The sequence below is a fragment of the Trachypithecus francoisi genome, unplaced genomic scaffold (genome assembly GCF_009764315.1).
Source record: "Trachypithecus francoisi isolate TF-2019V2 unplaced genomic scaffold, Tfra_2.0 Lachesis_group8, whole genome shotgun sequence".
In the NCBI taxonomy this organism is placed as follows: Eukaryota; Metazoa; Chordata; class Mammalia; order Primates; family Cercopithecidae; genus Trachypithecus; species Trachypithecus francoisi.
Genome location: NW_022681473.1, coordinates 28,633,663 through 28,650,618, shown reverse-complemented (window position 1 = coordinate 28,650,618; position 16,956 = coordinate 28,633,663). Strand labels below are relative to the sequence as shown.

At 46.2% G+C, this 16,956-nt stretch overlaps 1 protein-coding gene across 1 annotated transcript in view; it reads left to right on the top strand.

The window, feature by feature from the left end:
* LDLRAD3 (low density lipoprotein receptor class A domain containing 3) overlaps positions 1-16,956 on the top strand; it is a 293,157-nt gene that overhangs the window by 162,596 nt on the left and 113,605 nt on the right.

Genomic DNA, 16,956 nt, shown 5'->3' with positions numbered 1-16,956 from the left:
GTGGACTCTTTTTTTTAGTATTTCTTCAGTGATTAGAAATACTAAGATTTAAAATGCACATCTGTTTTAAGGCATCCGAAAGAATATATATTTCTAATGTTATAAACTGATATCATCTGTATGTAATCTTTCCTTTTTTCACTTAGTATTATATTGCTGTGATTCACCTGTATTCTTGTTTGTTGTTGGAGATTGTTGGTCTTGACTGATGTTCAGTGTTCCACTGTATGATTGTACCATAGTTTATAGATCTAATAAAAGTGTAAAAAGAAAAGTAAGAGAAAGATGGTTAACTGCTTAGCTGATGAACTCATATATTGGGAGGTAGGATAGATGATGGATAAGTTCCATGTGGTTAGGTGTAGGTTATTTTCAAGGTCCTAACTTTTATTTTGATTAGTGTTATTAAAAATGAATGACTGAACGAACAGATGGTCATGCCTAACCACTGGTGAGAGTGGGTCACAAACCAAAGATTATGGTCAATCCAAATCTATATGCCTGAGGTCCACAGGAAAGAAAAGACAAAATGTGTATTGGCAAAGACTCTGCCAAGATTTGTGCAGAGAACAGCTGTGGGAGCCGAGTCTTGGAAAGAATTAGCTTCTTACTGTCTCTGCCTGGAAAATATCCTTCTTGGGTCTACCCTTCACAGGGGTTCTCAAAGTGTAATGCTCAGTCCGGGAGCATCAGCATCACATGAGAACTCAGGAAATGCAGCTGTTCAGTTCCCATTCCAGATCTGCTAAATCAACTGGCGAGGGTGGGCCCAGCCATCTGTGTTTTACTTAACAAGCTCTCAAGGTGATTCTAATGCACACTGAAGGCTGAGCTCCACCATTCTCCACTCACCTTAGAGAGGTTTATAATCCTGCCATTTGCCTAGAAATTTCCAAACTTCTGACTGAACGCAACGTATTGGTGGCCTGTATACCAGATCAAATTTTTATAAAACCAAACATGCCAATGTCTTGCCAGTGATGGACACCAAATAGGGAACAAGAATACAAAATCAAGTAAGTATTAGCCTAGATAGGAAGGATTGGAGAACATTTTCTATGGAGATTATTTCTTACACAATTTCTTTTTTTGGTTGAGGGCAGGATGGAGGCTTGCTCTGTTGCCCAGGCTGTAGTGCAGTGATGTGATCTCAGCTCACTGCAACCTCTGCCTCCCGGGTTCAAGTGATTCTCCTGCCTCAGCCTCCTGAGTAGCTGGGACTACAAGTGTGCACCACCACGCCCAGCTCATTTTTGTATTTTTAAGAGATGGGGTTTCACCATGTTGGCCAGGATGGTCTTGATCTCTTGACCTTGTCATCTGCCCACCTTGGCCTCCCAAAATGCTGGGATTACAGGCGTGAGCCACTACGCCCAGCCTATACAGTTTCTTAAGTGTATATGTATCCTGGACTCACTCATGGCGCCCTAAGATGTTCAGTGAAAAGGCTCCCAAGTCTAAGATGTGGAGGTTAGGCCTGTCAGTGGTTTGGGCAACACCTTCTTTTGTGCCCTTCCCAGTGTTTTACTGAAGTGGATTTTTGCTTGCCCTTAAGAAGAATGGTGGGTCTCTCTATAGGCTCTTTAAAGCTCCTATTTTTTTAAGTTCTACTTTTCTCTCTCTCCATATTCCACGTCTCATAAATATGAGGTTTATGGAGAAAGTTAATGGTGGACAGATACACATGAAGCCCAACTCTTGACAGATACCTTCCTTCGAATCGCAGCTTTGTGCCTTCCTTAGCCAGAGGGCATCTCCTTAGAAAATAAGCTACATGTGGCCGGGCGCGGTGGCTCAAGCCTGTAATCCCAGCACTTTCGGAGGCCGAGACGGGCGGATCACGAGGTCAGGAGATCAAGACCATCCTGGCTAATACGGTGAAACCCCGTCTCTACTAAAAAATACAAAAAACTAGCCAGGTGAGGGGGCGGGCGCCTGTAGTCCCAGCTACTCGGGAGGCTGAGGCAGGAGAATGGCATGAACCTGGGAGGCGGAGCTTGCAGTGAGCTGAGATCCGGCCACTGCACTCCAGCCTGGGCGACAGAGCGAGACTTCGTCTCAAAAAAAAAAAAAGAAAATAAGCTACATGTGCATATGCTCCCAGAAAATAAGGCCCACCAAGTGATTGGTGACACCTGTCAGTTTCATGGTATAACAGCCACCCCACAAGGTGGCCACTTGTGGAAGGCATTGCTGTGAGCTACCCAAGCAGAGTAACAAGAAAAGGACGTGTGCCCATGTTGCCTCTCAAATCCCGCCGAACCTATGTCATGGCATTGTGCTCAGTACATAGTGGATTTGCTAAGTGCTGAAGACTAGAAAAGACTTCTTAGGGTGTTGTTATTAATGCTGTATTTTAATTTGCACCCTGTGTGATATTGCACCGTGTAGGTTTTTAAGTTACATGAGTTCAGATATCCACGGTCTATTAAAATAATAACAACAAGTATTATTATTGTTGTTTAAGTGGAGTAGAAAGTTCCATCATTTCCTCAGTGGGAATCTGCCGTGCAGTGAGTGTGAGATGGGAGACAGATCTGGAGTTCCCTTAGCTGTCTGCAGTTCTGGAGCCTCGTCCCTCATAGGGTGTACATATCTCCCTGCCCTGAGTGAGACTCTGGTATTGAGAGTGTGTTTTCTTGTATCATGTAATCTCCATGTCCAAACCGACTAACTCATTTTGGTGCTTGACCAAAGGAACCTCAATGCATCAGTGCTGTGGGAAAACTGACCCACACTGAGCTCCATGCAGTATTTTCCTGAAGAATCTCAGAGATATTTTGACTAGACAAAATATTGCCCTATGCCACATAGGATTTGACCCACTGTCATCTTATTTTTTTTTTATTTTTCATTTTTTGAGACGAAGTCTCGCTCTGTCACCCAGGCTGGAGTGCAGTGGCGTAATCTCAGCTCACTGCAAGCTCCGCCTCCCGGGTTCACGCCATTCTCCTGCCTCAGCCTCCTGACCGGCTGGGACTACAGGTGCCCACCACCACACCCGGCTAATTTTTTGTATTTTTAGTAGAGACAGGGTTTCACCGTGTTAGCCAGGATGGTCTCGATCTCCTGACCTCGTGATCTGCCTGCCTCGGCCTCCCAAAGTGCTGGGATTACAGGTGTGAGCCACCGCGCCCGGCTGACCCACTGTCATCTTAACAATACCTTTCGATGTACCGAGTACTCTGCTAAGCACCTCTCTATGTGAACTCACTTAGTCAAACTTTGTTCTCTCTCCTCCTGCTGGGTGTGTCGCCCTTAAAAATAGATCTTTGCTCTCAGTTATGTGGGAAAAAATGACATTTTATCATATTTATCTTGATGGAGTAGAGCAAACTGGCTCCAAGACCAGAAAGAGGAGAGTGCTTGAAATAATTTTCTTCCAATTTGACTAGGGTATGAAATGGTGGTTTCTCCACTTTAGCAACACCAGTTTATGGGAGCCCCTCCTCCTTTCTCTCCTTATCTGGGATTTAGTTCCCCTCCTTATCCTTGGCTTGAAAACTAACAGTATGGTCTGTAAGGAAATGGGCACAAGAATGGGGTCCTGAAAGTGTAGTCATTATTCTGTCTTTGTATTCTATATGAGATGTATTAGAGACCAAAGAAGGTTGTGGTGGAACTGAATTTGAATTGGGGCTCATTGATTGGAAACATAACCTGTTTACAAGATAATTCTAAAAGTAAGAGCTGTGGAGCAGGCTTTCGATGGTTTTTTTGTTGCTTGGGACCTCTCCATGAGAGGGACAGATCTGAGAGTTAGCAGGTCCTGCCATGCACATGTTGGGGGTGGCCGGCACTCAGATGGCCTTACAAATGTTGACTGAATGTGGTGGGCAGCCTCTGATGATCCCTACATCCTGGTATTCATGCCCTGGTATAATCTCATCCCTTCAAATGTGATCTAGATCTTACATCCCATTCTTTTGGTGTGTGTCAAAATTTGTCTACCATAAAATGTATCATTTTCACTGTTTTTAAGTATACAGTTCCGTAGTGTTAAGTATGTTCACACTGTTGTGCAACCAATCTCCGGAACATTTTCATTTTGCAAACCTGAAAATAATTCCCTGCTCTCCTTCCCCCCAGGCCCCGGGCAGTCATCATTCTACTTCTATCTTCATTAATTTGGTAACTCTAGGTACCTCATATAGTGGAATCATACAATATTTAATCATTCTTAAGTGTGTATGTATCCTGGACTCGCTTACTCATGGTGCCCTAAGACGTGGCAAGGAACTGAAGGACAGCTCCAACCAAAGCCAGCAGGGAACTGAGACCTGCCAATAGCCGCATGAGTGAGGTTAGAAGTGGGTCCTCCCCTAGTCAAATGAAGACATCTGCAGCCCTGGCTGACACTCCGACTGTAGCCTTGTAAGACACCCTGAGCCAGGTGTGGCCACTCCTAGGTTTCTGACCCATAGAAACTGTGAGATCATAAATGTTTGTTTGTTTAAACTTCTAAGTTTTGGGGGTCATTTTTTTTTGCCACATTAGATAACTGACATACTGAATACTTCTCAGGTGGGCCCCAGTTCTCACTGCTCTAACCACCAAGAGCTTGTGGTGACTCAGGTCACAGTGATCACTGAAACCTTTGGAAGATCATGCAGGGATTTATAAGAATAGCAAATATTGGCCAGGCACCGTGGCTCACACCTGTAATCCCAACACTTTGGGAGGCCAAGGCGGGTGGATCACGAGGTCAGGAGATCGAGACCAGCCTGGCTAACATGGTGAAACCCTGTCTCTCCTAAAAAAATACAAAAAAATTAGCCAGGCCTGGTGGCGGGCACCTGTAGTCCCAGCTGCTCCGGAGGCTGAGGCTGGAGAATGGTGTGAACCCGTGAGGCGGAGCTTGCAGTGAGCTGAGATGGCACCACTGCACTCCAGCCTGGGTAACAGAGCGAGACTTTGTCTCAAAAAAAGAAAAAAAAAAAAAAGCAAACATTTGGAGTACTAACTGCATGTCAGGCACCATTCTAACCATTGTTGTATTTTCCTATACAGTTCTCACAGATTCCCTCTGAGAGTGGGTGCTCTTATCAGCCCCATTTTCTAGATGAAGAAACTGAGGAACACATAGTTTGTTACTACTGGTCAAGTCTGCATAGGGAGCAGGTGGTGGAGCCAGGATGGGAACTCGGGTCATCACACTAATGGACAGACTCGTGTTTTTCATCACCCCTTGAGACTGCTGGCTGGTAACACTGAGCTGGGCCCAGGGCTTGCAGGTGGTCAGTCCAACTCTTGGCCTGTGAGTTTATGGGGGAGGTAAGTTTGAAGACTAGCACGTTTTCCTCTCTTTGTACTCCAAAAGTTTTCCTTTCCAGGAAAAAGAATAATGTGCCTGTCCACCTTCCCTCCTTCTGAGGAATGCCGGGAAGTTAAGCCCTTCTCAAGAAGCCACCAATGCCAGGAGAGTTAATTAAGTGTTTTGGCAGTTTCTTTATCTTGCTTGCTGTATCCTAGTGATAAGGCTTGAGGAGAATTTGAAAAGCTGGCTGTGAGATTTGGCACCTCACTGGAAGCTAACACTGACAGCTTTGTCCTGTTCCTTCTGCAAAAGTGTGTGTGTGTGTGTATGTGTGTGTGTGTGAGAGAGAGAGAGAGAGAGAGAAAGACAAGGGGGTGGGTGTGGTGGTGAGAGTGTATGCATTCTTCAAGTTGGCATTTTTGTCTGTGGGGAGGTAATGGGTAGGTGAGGGGTTGCCTCCCCTGTGCCAGGCCCCTGGCTGCATGCAGGGGTATAGAAGTGATCTTGGCCCCTTGTTGAATTGTCCTCCTCCCCCGCTGAAATTCTTGTGTGATGTCCTAAACCCCAGTGCCTCAGAGTATGACCTTATTTGGAGATAGGGTCATTGCCGATGTGACTCGTGAAGATGAGGTCATACTGGAGTTGTGTGGGGCTCTAATCTGATACGACCGGTGTTCTTATAAAAAGGGAAGTTCGGACACCGACATCACACAGAGAGAACACTGGGTGAAGGTGAAGGCAGAAATTGGGATGACGCATTTACAAGCCAAAGATCAGCAGAGATCACCAGCAAACACCAGAAGCCAGGAGAGGCTCGGAACAGATTCTCTCTCGCAGCCCTCAGAAGGAGCCAACCCTGCCGACACTTGGATCTTGGACTTCTGGCCTCTGAGGAGGCAACACATTTCTATTATTTAAGCTGCCTAGTCTGTGATACTTTGTTGCAGCAGCCATAGCCAACTAATACAGTCCCGGAGAAGTCACACTTAAGCAAGGGACAGACATTCACTAAGTGCCAGAGCAAAAATATAGCCAAGAGGACGTGAAACTGCGGGAGAGTGATCAGAGTACAAGAGTGAAGGGAAGTGAGGTTCCAAGGAAGGGAAAGGCTGGATACAGTGTGGGAACTGTGACAGTTGCTGATAAAGAATCCCCTTGGCAGGGAGAGCTGCTGGTAAAGAATCGCCTTGGTAAGGAGAGCTGCTGGTAAAGAATCGCCTTGGTAGGGAGAACTCCTGGTCTGCCTATGGTGTGGGACTTGGTAGAGCCACGCTTGGTTAGGAGGACACCTCCCAGCCTGTATTTCAAGTTCATTTTCTGTACTTGGTGCACAGACCTCATTATCTCTCTCTACAGCAGCCCTGGACCTGGAGTCAATGGAGTCAGAACCCTTCCATGTTCCTTGAGAGCTATGGCCTAATCCATCAATATCTGTGTTTTAAGGACCTTGGACAGTTGTACTTTCCCCTTCGAGTTCTATGCCTAAGTTAGTGGTTACTGACCCTGATTGATTGCTGGATTCTGGGCTCACAGTGAATATATATGTATCTATGAGAAGAAAGAATTAGGGACAGTGACTGCTTCTTGCCTTACCCTCTCAAATAGATACCTCAAATAAAACCTCAGAGGTGGGGGACCCCAGGAGGAGGGTCCTTAGGGCTGGCAGGCAGAGGGGTCACCAAATGAGGCCAACACTGCTAACTCTGTGGCTTCTGTGTCCTGCATCTGTGATGACCAGGGGCATATTGCATATGGTTCATCAAGGGAACTGTCCTTTAGCTACTGCTGAAATTTGGAGTTTGGTGTCCCTTCACACGCTCCACCTACCCCAAACCCACCACCACCATATGGGGTCTGTGATAGACTGCATTTTTACTTTCAGTGCTTCACTCCTCCCCTCTGCTGTATGACCTGGCAGAATGGCCAGAGGAACTGTCCCTGCCCCGTGGATGTGGGGCTTGCTTTGGCCCGTGGAATGTTGGCTGTCAGCATGAGACCAGCATGGCCTCTTGCATCTCAAGGATCTTCCTGGAAAAAAATATACCCTGGGAGCTGCTAGTCCAAAGAGAATGCAGTGGCACATGGAACCAACCCGGACCCACCCCACAGCTCAGGATCTATCCCAGCTGAAGCCAGCAGAGCCACAGCCAACCTGCAAATCCGGGAGAAGCCAGTAAATCTTTGCTGTTGTAAACCACTGAGATTTTAAGATGTGTTTGCTACACAGCAAAACTGATTGATATTGGATCCTCAGGAAATGTCTGGTTTTTTTTTTCTGAGACAGAGTTTTGCTCTTGTCACCCGGGCTGGAGTGCAATGGCGTGATCTCAGCTCACTGCAACCCCTGCCTCCCAGGGTCAAGCAATTCTCCTGCCACAACCTCCCAGGTAGCTGAGAGGTGCCCGCTACCATGCCCCACTGATTTTTGTATTTTTATTAGAGACGGGATTTCACCATGTTGGCCAGGCTGGTCTCGAACTCCTGACCTCAGGTGATCTGTCCAACCTCAGCCTCCCAAAGTGCTGAGATTACAGGTGTGAGCCTCCGCACCCGGCCTCTGTCTGTAATTTAACAGGTATAGTCATGTGCTGCATAATGACATTGCAGTCAACCTACGTGTATGACTGTGGTCCCATGAAATTATAATACAATATTTTTACTGTATTTTTTCTATGTTTACACAAATACTTGCCATTGTGTTACAATTGCCTACAGGGTTCAGTACAGTAACATGCTGTACAGGTTTATAACCTAGGAGCAGCAGGCTGTACCGTAGAGCCTAGGTGTGTAGTAGGCTGTTCCATCCAGCTTTGTGTCAGTTCATTCTATGATGTGCACACCGTGATGAAGTCGCCTAATGATGCATTTCTTAGAATATATCCCTGTCGTTAAGCAACGCATGACTGTATTTTTGATTGCTACTGTGTGCTAGGCACTATGCCCAGGAGACAAAGGCACATACCAAATTTTGCTAAATCTTAAAATGCCATCTATTGTAAGGGCCATCATTATTTTATGTTTTACCGAGAAAGAAACAATACTGACCATTAAATTATGGTACACTGTTGTTTTTAAAATGCATTCCAGGCCAGGCGCGGTAGCTCATGCCTGTAATCCCGGCACTTTGGGAGGCCAAGGTGGGTGGATCACGAGGTCAGGAGATCGAGACCATCCTGGCTAACACGATGAAACCCTGTCTCTACTAAAAATATGAAAACAAAATTAGCTGAGCGTGGTGGTGGGCATCTGTAGTCTCAGCTACTCAGGAGGCTGAGGCAGAAGAATGGTGTGAACCTGGTAGGTGGAGCTTCCAGTGAGCCAAGATTGCGCCATTGCACTCCAGCCTAGGCGACACAGTGAGACTCCGTCTCAAAAAAAAAAAAAAAGTGTTCCAATTTCTAAATGTTAAAATGTAAAAAGAAAATTGTATCTTAGAATTGAAGAACGGTAATAGGGAGCCAGACAAATGTGGTCTCTGCTCTGATAGAGCTCATATTCTATAGTAAAAGTGGGTGTTCAGTTGGTCAGTAGCGTGAGGAATGGGTTGCAAGGACAGGCTCAGGACACTCTGTAAGTGAATGGCAGGGCAGTCTGTGGGGTGCTGAGGCTTTCTCAAGACAGTGATGCTGAAGTTGAAACCAGAAGGACGGGGAAGAGTTAACTAGACAAGAGAGAGGAGTGTCAGGGGAGAAGGATCCTTCTAAGCAGAGAGAATGGCAGGTAAGCGGATCCCGAGGTGAGAAACAGCGTGATGCATTTGAGGAACTGGCAGATCAACACGATTGCCCTGGGGTGGATGTCAAAGAAAAGCCAGAGCTAGATGGTAAAGCGCTAAAAACAAACTTTATCTGGAAAAAGGGTTGCCATCAGGGAAAAGAGACCTCAGTATAGAACTGGGTTCAATTCCAAATATAATAGGAAAAGTGGGAATTTTTAGCCAAGCAGTAGGATGGGGTTAGTGCATGGAAAATTACTAAGAGGAAACATCAGGGTAAGGGGGGATTCTGACTCAATGGACCTGATGGGATTCTCACTGAAGGCAGGCCAGGGTGATCAGACATCACCGGGAGGATGGTGAAGGATGAGGAACAGGATCAGATATCAAGGGTGAGCATGTGGCAAATGGAGGATTTTGCTAAACTGACTCATCAGGGCTCGGCTAGAATCAGACAATGCAGAGAGGAATGCAAAGCCGCAAAGCTAGGGCCTCTTTGAGAAGAGAGCTTAGAAGAGCCAGAGTGGAGTTTGGTCAAGGAGAGAATCTTTGTCATGGACAGTGGAAGAACAGCCTGCAGGGAAGCTGGAGTGGTCCATGGTGGCCTATGTGGACTGCAGGCCTGGGAAACCATGGGAAGGATGTTGAACTCTCTTCCATGGGCTGTGGGAAGTCACAGGTAAGACACGTGCAGGTGGTGGCAGTGGGAACATAGAGGGGATGGCTTCAGGAAGTATTTCAGGCTAGAATCGCCAAGATTTGATGACAAACTGAATGAGCGTAGCAAGCTGCGTATCACCATGGGGATACTCATTTTGTGGAACTAGAGAATCTGCCGTATTATTTTCTGATTGTGCTTGCTTTCCACTTTGCTGCTCCAGGCCCCCCACTAGCCTGGGTAATTGAGAGTAAAAGAGCTTATGCTTTTGGAAGAGAGAGATCTTTGCTTTTTTCTGTCGCCAAATAGAACCAAGTGACTAAGCAGGCAGAGATAATTTCTGCAGAAATCGTGCGAGGCATGTGATAGAAGAAGTGCTAATTTTAGTTTAGTTTTCCAAATATGGATGGGAAAAAGCTTTATATTTTTAAAAAATAGTAGTCTGCGTTTAGGGGATCCAACCAAAAATGTCACAACCTGGAATTTGAAGGGTGGTCAGTATTTCTGCCAAACCTTGTGGCCGCTGAGTGATGTCAAGAGCTTCATTAGAGAGTCCATAGGAGAGAATCATCACCCTTAGGAATTCCTGTAGCGTTTCATAGAATGAAACTGCTGGAGGTCCGTTTAACAGGAAGAATGTGAAAGCCTTTTTTCCACTTTTAATTTAAGAGTTTGAAAGCCCAGCTGGGCTGAGAGGCAAAAATGCTGACTCCATTCGAAGAAACTGAAGGAGACTGGGAGAGGTTGATTGCTGCCTTTCTGTACAGGTGGGGTTTTCTTCTTAGTAATTGAGTGTTTGCATCACAAAAGCTTCCTTTTCTTTAACCACAGCAGCAGGAGTTTGAGGATTTCTGAAAGGTCTTTCATTTAGAAGCAAGTCAGAATGATTCTGCAGTCAAAGACAGTAGTTGCTTCCTGATCACTTTGCTACTGCATTAATCTTCAGGGCTGTTTCTTTAGTCTCCCCCATTTCTGTCAGGTGCAGGTTTCCCCTCCTCTTCCCTATCCCAGTTGGTCCCCGCCTCTGTCCTGCCTCTCTCTCCCTGGGGAATGGTGGAGTCCAGCCTGGACACCTGGCAGAGTGCGATTCCTCCTGAGGTGGAAGGACTGAGTTTCAGAGCAGTCAGGGATCGGGTGTAGGGCTTGCTGTCTCTCTACAAGTTTGCTCTGCAAGTTTCTGGAGCCCTAAAACTGCTGTGTTGTGCTGCTTGATTGTAGAGGGGACTGTTATCCCTCCATGGACCGACTGCTATGGATCTCAGCTCCCTGACCCCAAACACCCTTTGACTCTCTTGACTCTAACATTCGTTCATGTACACATCATTTGCAGAGTGCCTGCAATTGCCCAGTCTCACCCAGGTACTGGAAGAAATACAAACTATTATAGATCAGATCAAAGTTGCTCACAGTCCTGCAACGGAGAAACATAATAGCCTGCAGATAATTACCCTCAAGTGTGATAAATGCTGTAATAGAGGAATGAGCAGCATGCTGTGGGAGCTTGAAGCTGGCGAGGAGTGACAGTTTTTCCTAGGGGGATATGGCAAGCCTTCAGAGAAATGAAATCGCTGCCCAGTCTTTACAAATACATAAAAATGGACCTGAAAACAAACGTGGGGCTGGGCATCCAGCCAGAGAGGGAATAGTATATCCAAAGACAGAGATTCTCTATGGCTGGAGCAAAGTGTGCATGTGTATGTGTGGGGAATGGGAGACGTGAAACTGTTAGGGTGCATCGAGGCTGACTGCTGGGGGCCCCCTCCCTGCAGTGTCCAAGGAGAAGGTGGAGACAGGATGAAACCCAGGAGAAATGAGATGTTCAACCCTGGAAAAGGAATTCATAGGAGCAGCTTGTTATCACTGCATGCCGTGAGCCGTGACAATTCTGCTTATCCTTGTGTCTTATTGAGCCCTGCTAGTATACATGGCAGGATGAGCCTTGGGAATTGGGGAATTGTAGACCTGTGAATTTCCAGGGGTGAGAAGGGTTTGGGAAGCTCAGTGACCATGGAAGGGATATCCTCCACCTCCTGCTTCCAACAAGTGGCTTGAAAAACTTTCCTGGGTTATTCAATCAAGTCAATTACGTCTTTTTTTTTTTTGGCCCCAGTTTGACTTCCTGATAGTTTTGTGGCCAGTGAAATGTGGAAATGTGCTCTTTTGCAAATATGTCAGTTCTTGTCACATCCCCCAAGTACTCCAAGGATCTCTTTCTTGTTTCCACCTTGTTTTCCTCTCTGGAAACCCACCACGTTATCAGTCTGGTTCATCTTTTTTTTTCCCCCCCTCTAAACAGAGTCTCACTCTGTTGCCCAGGCTGGAGTGCAGTGGCACGATCTTGGCTCACTGCAACCTCCGCCTCCCGGGTTCAAGCACTTGTCTGCCTCACCCTTCCAAGTAGCTGGGATTACAGGCGCCCGCCACCAATCCCAGCTAATTTTTGTGTTTTTAGTAGAGACAGGGTTACACCATGTTGGCCAGGCTGTCTTGAACTCTTGACCTCGTGATCCACCTGCCTCAGCTTCCCAAAGTGTTGGGGTTACAGGTGTGAGGCACTGCGCTCGGCCCAGTCTGGTTCATCTTTAGTTCATTTTGTAGAATGCCTCTAAATGACACTTACCCATCTTCTCCCATTAGTTCTCTTCCTTCAGACGTCGTGCCCTTCATCATGTGTCTGCTGCTCAAATTTGCATCAGTAGGTCAGCTGTTATTGAAACCCTCCTTTTTTTCTTTAAGAAAATTTATTTGTACCCCTACAGCAGAAATGGAGAAATAAAGAGTAAGTTTATGCAAACCATACTTTATGAAATGGATCCTCATAGCACATCCTTTTTAATGCAGGCTTGTTGTTGCAACATGATTCCTGGATTTTCAAAATCCAGCCAACATGGATACCTCTGCTACTCTGAAACCCTCCTTTTTGCAGAGCACATTGCTAGGTGCTGAGAGTCAAGAGAATTCTTAGGAGCTGCTTCATTCTAGTAGCTTATTTTTTAGTTGAAGAGAAAGACCAGGAATACACAACCATGTCTTTGACCGCTACTAACTTGAGAAATGTTGCATAAGGCCTTCTGTTTAAAAGTATACGTGAATTCCCCATACATCCCGAGTGCCAGGGTACATAGTGTATGTTGAATTAGTTGCCCTGTCCTCAGCAACTTCCAGACCGTGCACTCGTGACCTTTGGAAGGGGCAGCCCTCTGCTCTCCAAGACACCTCCCTGCCATCTCAGTCACTGTTGACCAAACCTTAAGTGGACAATTGATCCTAGGCTAGTCTGTTTACCAGCTGGCCAGCAGCAAATCAGAATGCCTCTTTGAAAGACCCTCAGGACTGAATCAGCCTTAGGATGCTAAGCAAATCATTCTGTAGGATACGACACAGTCACATAGAAGCTACAGCTGGGAAAGGCAGAATTCACAGTAGGGGATGCTGGTCCACCTAGAGGCCAGCCCAAGAGGCCAGAGATGGCCATCCCCAAAAGAGAGATGGAGAGAGTATTTGCTTTTTTTCTCAGATGTTTTCCCAGATTCCCAGGAAGCCCAGTGTTTCTGCCTTTTCAGTGAAGCCTTTGTCTTCTGGAATATGCCTTTCCCTTATTTGAACTGATTTGAGTGGATTGCAAGCTCTTATCAAGAATGGTCAGTGTCAGTCAGTCATACATGGAGCCATGGAAGACCTACATTGCATACCTCTGACAAATAGGGAGGAATGGGAAGGCAGGGAAAAGGTTCAGAAAGACAGATATGTGTACATCTTTTGGGGGACTTGTGGGATCTAGTTTCTAGGGTTTCCTCTATGATTCTTTCTCACATTAGGTTCTTAGTGTAGAATCTTTGAGGTGGCCCAGGGATTCTGTATTAGTTAGAACATAGGGTAAGCTGCCATAACAAAGAGAACCCATCATGAAGTGGCTAAAATGAGATGCAAGTTATGGCCTAATAAGTGCCTTCAATGAGAAAACGTCTCTCACTTGGAATACCCCAGAGATGAGCAGTTTAGGCCACAAGGAGCTCTCCCCTCCTCAGGAATTCCAAGACTACTACAGTAGTTACTATTTCTGAGTTACCAGAAAGGGGGGACATACAGAAGGAGCAAGACTGAAATTTTAAAAAAAAGAAAAAAGAGAAAGGAAACAAGAAGGGGGAGACCAGGACAGATAGCTTGATATATAAGGAGATGACCTGAAAGTTACACACATCACTTTCACTCATGATCTGGTTGCCTGATCATGACATACTCACATGAGCACACCTAGCTGCAAGGGAGGCTAAGCAATGTTCTCTTTCTCATTGTGGGTACTTATATTGCCTTTTATATCCTAGGTGTAGAAATCACATAGCATCACTTTTTTTTCTTTTTTTTGAGACAGTCTTTCTCTGTCACCTAGGCTGGAGTTCAGTGGCACGATCTCAGCTCATTGCAACCTCTGCCTCCCAGGTTCATGTGATTCTCCTGCCTCAGCCTCCTGAGTAGCTGAAATTACAGGCCCGCACCACCACACCCAGCTAATTTTTGTATTTTTAGTAGAGATGAGGTTTCGCCATTTTTGCCAGGTTGGTCTCAAACTCCTAACTTCAGGTGATCCACCTGCCTCGGCCTCCCAAAGTGCTGAGATATAGGTGTGAGCCACCACGCCCAGCCAACTTCTGCCATACTCTATTGACCAAAATCGTCAGGACTTTCTATAATATTATGAAAAGGCATAAAGGGAGACTGGTGGGTACTGGGAATTGATTAGCCACAGTCTTTGCCACAGACTCTTTTGGACTGAGCTGATAGGTCAAAGGTTAGCTTATGTAGTAGCATGGGATGTAGGTTTTTTGCACTGACCAACTCCCGAACTTTTAGAAGACTTTTAGAAGATTTGTTGCTGCTGTGAGTGACATCAGTTCACACAGCCTGAGAGAGAACCCTCAGTCCATGCTGTCCCTCCTTGGGCTCACTCAAGCGAAATGGATCTGAGCTGCAACACCCTGCAGTGCCAGCCGGGAGACACCTGCCTGTCAGGGCTGAGAAACATCCTGTAGCAACTGCCCATATCTCTTGCCCCAAATGTCAAGTGGAAGAGGTGTTTCACATATGTATTTCTTCCTACATAGGCTCATTTATTGTAAGCCTGTGGTGACCCTTGGAGAGCCAGGCTTTTATCTTAATTTTAGAGTGTGATCAGGGTTACAGTTGTTCTCCGGATGACAGGAATCTGACTTTGGTTTTGCTTTTTTCATAGAGGTCAGTTGGCCTCAAATTTGGGCCAGTTTGCATCTGAAGGAAATCTCCAAGGACAGATGCCTTGTCCTCATTAGCTAATTTGTCAGGCAGTCTTTCCTGTGTGGCACAGAACCTTTTACAGATTTTTCCTCAAACTCGTTTTGGTCGGCCAGTGCCTGCCTGCTTTCTTTCTGGAAATGTGCTGCGTATTTGTGGGGACGTGACTCCATGGTGCGTCTCTCTTCTGAATACATTCCCTTTCCCCTATCCACAACCATGTTACTTCTGCCTTTCTTCCACCCTCAGTGCAGCAGTTTTGAAGTACATCCATAGACTCTTTGGCATTCCTGCCTTCGAGAGGTACAGACTGTGTCCCCTCTTCTGGAAACTGGGCCAGCTATTGTGACTATTTTAATCAGTAGAGTATGGCAGAAGTGGTGCTATGTAATTTCTACGACTAGGATATAAAAGGCGACACGGCCTCTTCCTTGTCCAGAATACCCCTCTTGAAAGCTTCAGCCACCATGTGAATATGGTGCCCTGAGGCTGTCGTATTGTGAGGAAGCCCAAACTATCTACATGAAGAGACCATGGAGAGGCCAATGAGAGGAGAGAGATGCTTGGGCCATCCGTGGCTGCTTCCTCCACTGCTGTCCCAGCTGCAGATACTGTCTGATTGCTATAACTTGTGAGACCCCGAACCAGAACTACCACTTCCTTCCCAAATTCCTAAACCATAGAAACTGTGAGAGATGATAAAAATGGTGTTAAATTTGGGGGTGATTTGTTACATAGCAGTTGCTGATTGGAATCTCAGTCAATAAAAAGGCATCTCCTTGCTGCATCATCGGTGTGCTCGTCTTGATAGAGAAGCTAATAGGTACCCATTTTCAGAGTCTTACTTTTCCTAGGGGCAGCTCGAACCTTTCACTGGACCCGTTTCCCAAGAGAGCGTTCATGTGACCCTCGTGTTCCCGAACTCTGTCAAAGATGACCACTCCCTGAGATTGCACACGAAGGCCAGAAAGGCTACTGACCTCAGGCTCTGCTGTGCTATGTCTCGGTCACACAGAGCTATTCCTCATCACCCCCAGTTACAGTCCCAAAAGGTTGCCACAGTCCCTCCTCACCTCAGGCATCATCCAACAAGGCTGTGTATGGTGCTTCTGATGGAAGCTGAACCTGAGTCCCTGGTCCCTCACTTCCTTGGCATGAGACTGAAGCCTGAGATACCTTTACTTTATCTGTGCCAGGCCTATGCTAGGCATGGAGGATACGGAGGAGAATATTAGATGTGAGAAAGTTTTAAAAATAACATCCTTCAAGCTTTGGGTATAAATTTCAGGAGCAAGCTGATTTTGCAAGGCCTCCCCCTTACTTTAGCATGTATATTAACATATTCATGATATAAAACATTAAGAGCCCGGGCTCTGGATAGGTCAGACAGCCGTACCACTTAGTAACTCTGTGATTTTGAGGAAGTTACTTAACCACTCTGAGCCTCTTCAACACAAAGGCAATCAGGACTGCCTCTAGGATTGCTGGGAGGAAATGTGAGAAAGGCTGTTCAGCACTTAGCAGGTACTCCTAAGTGTGGGTTCCATTCCCTATGGGCCACCATTCCGCTATATAACGAGCAACCATCAGAGCTACCCGCCCAAGCCATTCCATCTTTCGAAAAACACCAAATTGAAGAACCAGATGGGTTCTCCAGGGTACTGTGTCTCTGACAGCTGACAAGGGTTTTCTTTTTCCTGCCTGCCAGCAAGGAGCCAGGGTCCCAGCTTGGTTCCATCTGGCATCTTGCTTCCTGGCCTAACAAAAAAAGGAAATACCAGTGGAATGTTCACATATAGCTGGGGGTGAAACAGACCCTCTTCCAGGAAGGCAGGGATGGGGGGATGCTCAGAAGATGCTTCTAGTGTCTCAAGTGTCCACTATAATAACTCCCCCAGTTGTGTTCAGAGAGACTGTATTACAAAGGACAGAGTTGAGTCTCATACTAGCCTCTGTTAATTCAGTGTTAGGCACCCGGGATGCATCCTTGGACCCTCCCTGCTTTATGTGGTTCTCTTCATTTCTAGTGATTGGCACCTCAGATATCAAGGGTGGAGA